At 46.6% G+C, this 5,023-nt stretch overlaps 1 long non-coding RNA gene across 1 annotated transcript in view; it reads left to right on the top strand.

The window, feature by feature from the left end:
- Positions 1-4,103, top strand: part of LOC144242943 (uncharacterized) — a 4,644-nt gene extending 541 nt beyond the window's left edge. Inside the window, exon 3 of the long non-coding RNA XR_013338503.1 lies at positions 3,999-4,103. This is a non-coding gene — a long non-coding RNA (uncharacterized LOC144242943). The remainder of the gene's footprint in view (positions 1-3,998) is intronic.
- Positions 4,104-5,023: the final 920 nt, after the last annotated feature.

The raw sequence follows: 5,023 nt of genomic DNA on the forward strand, positions 1-5,023 counted from the left end.
GGCCGCAGCGCTGGGGCGGAGCCTGGCCCGCAGCCCCAGGACCGCGGAGGCCTCGCTTTGTGTCAATTTCTGCTGGGAGATGCGGCTCCAAATCCCGGGTGGAGACCCCAGCACCCTTCCAGGGAGTGCTTTAGGGCAATTCGTTCAAAAATAAATCTGAGACTATTTATGAACAGGTGAGCAGTTGATGTATAATAATATATTTTTATGTCAACAATGCACAGTTATTTCTAAGGAGGAATTAAATCTACGAGTCCTAGATACATTTTTTAATAAAAAGCATCAAGTTTCATTAGAATGGAGCATGTGATTACACCATTATGAGAAGAAAACAATCTTGCATTGCTTACATTTTATTTTTTTTTTAATGTTTTATTTATTTCTAGGAGAGAGAGAGAGAGACAGCGTGAGCAGGGGAGGGTCAGAGAGAGAGGGAGTCACAGACTGAAACAGGCTCCAGGCTCTGAGCTGGCAGTCAGCACAGAGCCCGACGCGGGGCTCGAACCCACGAACCGCGAGATCATGACCTAAGCGAAAGTCGGACGCTTAACCAACTAAGCCACCCAGGCGCCCCTGCATTGCTTACATTTTAAAGGGCAGGGATAAGAGTGGAGAAGTTGGCAATTGATACACATCTTCATAACCCTTGAATTATTTTAAAACAGCCCGTGTTTTGTTTTATAAATCAAAACACGACGGTGTCAACAATTTTACTAACCAACAAATAGGTGATAGATATTGGGCATGAGAGAGAAAGAAAGGTGTGACCATTAAAAACCTAGACTCTGTCCAGGGCCATTTACCAGCTGGGAGTACATTCGCTTTCTGAGTCTGCAACAAGAAATGACCACAAATGTGGTGACTTGAAACAGTTCATTTATCATCTTACACCTCTGTAGGTCAGGAACCCACTGGCTAAGATCAAGGTGTAGCTGGGGTGTGTTTTCTGGAGACTCTAGGAGGAGAATCCACTTCCTTGACTTTTTTCGACTCCGGGAGGTTGCCCAAATTCGTTGGCTTTTGGGCCCCATCTGCAAAGCGGACCGTCTCACCGCCTGGACCTCTGCGTCTGTCCCCACATTTCTCTGCTTCTCTTTCAATTATTTCTGAGCGAGTTTGACACGCGAGTTCCCTTTCCGCCCCGGATCCAGCAGGCCACTCTCAGTTCTGAATCCCACCTCCCTTTTTGTGCTTACAGTATTTCTCTTTCTCTTCTTCTCTCTTCTGCATTTGTTCGCCTCTGTCCCCCAGGTAATTTCCTCTCTTTACAGGTAGGAAGTGTAGGGGGTAGAACACCTTACCCACAGGACACTTGGCTGTGTGCTCTTACTGCCACTTAACGTCGGTGCTTTTCAGGGTTGTTGTAACACATGTGATAACGTGTGAGACACATTATTTTATTATTATTATTATTATTTTAAATGTTTATTCATTTTTGAGAGAGAGAGAGAGAGAGAGAGTGTGTGTGTGTGTGTGTGTGTGTGTGTGTGTGTGTGTCTGTCTGTCTGTCTGTGTGAGCAGGGGAGGGACAGAGAGAGAGGGAGACGCAGAATCTGAAGCAGGCTCCAGGCTCTGAGCTGTCAGCACAGAGCCCCGCGTGGGGCTGGGACTCACCAACCGGGAGATGATGCCCTGAGCCCAAGTCGGAGGCTCAGTCCACTGAGCCACCCAGGTGTCCCAGAGACACGGCATTCTTCATGCACGGCTGTCAGTACTCGTTCCCGGTCTCTCTCCGCCCCTCTCCAGACCCTCACCCAGGCCTCCCTTCCCAGGCCCAACGCGGTGACGTCAGAGGAGGAGGGCCGAGGGGTCTGGGCGGGGGGCAGGGCGGCAGCTGTGGGAGGAGAGAAGCTGAGCGGAACAGCCGGGCCCCCACTGGCCGGGAATTTGCAGGCCGAGGTCCCTGCGGTCTTGGGTGGAGGAGGTTTGCCGGCCGCACCGGCCCTGTCTCCCCCTCCACCCCACCCCGCACCCCCCGGGGTTGTTCATTTGGAATTTGCTGCTGTTTCAGCTGCTTCCAGCCTCCACCGGGCTCTGCCTGTGGTCGATACGACTCCCTGGGGCTTTTCTTTATTTACAGAGCTGGAGGGTGAACACGGGGCAGGCCTCACCCCCTGAGGGTTTCTCCAAGCCTCTTTTTCTCGCCGACACCCCAAAAGCTCTACGTTGCATAACAAAGGGACTTCTAGGGTGGGAGGGGGACACTTAAGTGCACTGACTGTAACTCTTCACCGTAGTGTGTGATAAAAGCCTCCAGGAAAATAAACTGGCTCAGATCTGGAGGGCCCTTATGGTTGATCCCTTCCCTTCCCATTTTCTTCCTTGCTTCCTCATATGTCCCTCCTCGTGGGTTTTAATAGGGACTAAAATCAGATTTTAAAACGGAATTATTACAAACACAAGTGCAAAGGAGGACACTTTTAAAGGTGTTGCTGAGAACATTTTGTGTTTAGAAATCAAGTTTGTTCAGAGTCTTAGGAACTTCACTGAGAAATAAGTATAATCAAAATCGGAACAGTGGAACGATGGGGGAAAACTGAGGGAAGACTGCCTAAGAGGGAAAATTATTATTATTTTTTTAAGTTTTCCTTATTTATTTTGAAAGAGAGAGAGAGCCTGTGTGCAGGAACACAAGTGGGGGAGGGGCAGAGAAGGAGGGGGAGAGAGAATCCCAAGCAGGCTCCTCACTGTCAAGAGCAGAGCCTGACTCGGGCTGGATCTCACGACCATGAGATCATGACCTGAGCTGAAATCAAGAGTCAGATGCTTGGGGCGCCCNGCCTAATTTTTCTTTTTAAAGAATGGTTAAGTGCTACCTTCTGTTTGTAGGACAACTTCCTTATTTTTATGAAAGCAATACAGTTCATCAATAGATGGAAATAAAAGAAAAAAGAAAGGATATACACTGCATGTGCTATTTTTAATTTAAAAGGTCTTTAGGGGCACCTGGGTGGCTCTGTTGGTTAAGTGACTGACTTCGGCTCAGGTTGTGGGCTCCACGTCAGGCTCTGTGCTGACAGCTAGGACTCTGGAGCCTGTTTGGATTCTGTGTCTCCCTCTTTCTCTACCCCTTGCCCGCTCACACTCAGTGTCTCTCTCTCTCTCTCTCTCTCTCTCTCTCTCTGTCTCAGAAATAAACATTAAAAGGTGTTTAACTGGTCCCAGTCACTTTGCTATAATGAAACTATCATAGCTGGATGACTTGAAAAACAAATACTTTTCTCAGTGTGCTGGAGGCCAGGAAGTGCAAGATCAAGCTGCAAACAGAATTGGTACCTCGCGAAGCCTCTTTCCCTTCATAGCTGGTATCTTCTCACCATGTCCTCACATGGCAAACAGAGAGACCTTGGATTTCTTCTTCCCTTTTCAAGGACCCTAATCCCCTTCAGGAAGAGTCCACCCTCGTGACCCGTTACCTCCCCAAGGCTCTCTCTGCACATATTATCAACACGAGGTTAGGTTGGGATTGCAACCTATGAGTTCTGGGGTCACAAACATTCAGGCCACAGCAGTGTCACTTGTTTGTTGTTGTTAATTTATTTAACTTGAGAGAGAGAGAGAGGAGAGCATGGAGGAAGCAGAGAGAGAAAAGGGGAGAGAAAGAATGCCAAACAGGCTCCGCCCTGTCAGCATGGAGCCTGATGCAGGGCTCAAACTCATGAACCTGAGCTTATTGATATCAAGAGTCAGACCCTTAACCAACTAAGCCACCCAGGCGCCACTGGTATACAGCAGTGTCACTTTTAAGTGAACTTGAATTCAACTAAGAGGCCAAAGAATTGCTCAGGTAAATATGTCTCCACAACAGGGTTATCTGAAATATTGCAAAGTGTTCTCAGCCACCGTTTTCTGCATTTGACTGGGTATATCTTCTTGGGGTGCAGCAGTTTTGAACCCCAGGAAGCTGTGAGTGCCGTAGGTTTCTTTGATCTCTGTGAAGACCATGTTGGATGCAGAGAGGTGTTTCAACCTTGAAGGATTTTTCTCTCTTTTTCCAGAGTTACCCACCTCACCTGCCCACTATCTCAGGACCGGCTAGCAACAGCAAGAATTCTTAGCATTTTGCCAACTAACCGCAGTACTATTTCTCAGGCTATGGATGACCTCTTGGCAGAGTGAGTAGGGGAGAGTGGTTAAGTATCATTCTAAGATGAACCAGAATCTTATTATTATTATTTTATTGTTTTTTTATTTTTTTGCAGAGGATTTGGAACCAAACATTCTGGCTTCAAATATCCATTCTTACATAAGACATAGTTTGAAGAGAGCCCCGTACATAGAAGGGCTCAGTAAATGTCATGCATTTGTTAAATTCTATTCACGTTTAGGTTTCATGGAATGTTGTTATGCCCCATTCCTTCTTTGCTTTATACTAAGAAATATATTTTTTATGCTCTTACAACGTTTTTAAATTTAATTTCATTAGATACTGATGGAAGGGAATTTTGTGATCTAGCCTCCTCTTTGCATAGAAGTTCTGGTGTCTGCCCTCTAAAGGAAGTAAGCGTTTAGGCTAACCAGCATGTTCCTGGAATGATTTTACCAACTTCCCATTATAGAATTTTCAAATGTTCAATTTTTACATTAACTTGAAAAAAATGCATACGCCTTTTCTTTTTTTCCTCCTGGTCACTGAAATATATAGCCTCCCCACCCTAACTCTGTAGTCTCTTTCTCTCTCTGTCTGTCTCTCTTTAAATCCCATGTAGGAAATTTAAATAGGGTGGCTTGGAGAAAGAAAAACAAAACACAGTAACATCCTTATAAAGGAAGAAAAATAATCTATTTGAAAGGATCCGGAAACCAGTCTTTATAGATCTGACAGAGGCCTGGACACTCGTAGGGGACACTCATGGACACTTCTTGGCTTACAGATGTTTCTCAGTGATGACGCTAACAGAGCCAGGGGGCAAGGGAGCCCCCCAAGGCCACCCATTTCCTTCAGCTAGCCTCCTCCTAGGGCCCCATTCCCTCTGGTCTGGGGCCTGGATTTCAGGTGTATAACGCTTGGGCTAGTTGGATT

The sequence above is a fragment of the Crocuta crocuta genome, unplaced genomic scaffold, assembly GCF_008692635.1.
Source record: "Crocuta crocuta isolate KB4526 unplaced genomic scaffold, BGI_CrCroc_1.0 scaffold128, whole genome shotgun sequence".
Taxonomy (NCBI): domain Eukaryota; kingdom Metazoa; phylum Chordata; class Mammalia; order Carnivora; family Hyaenidae; genus Crocuta; species Crocuta crocuta.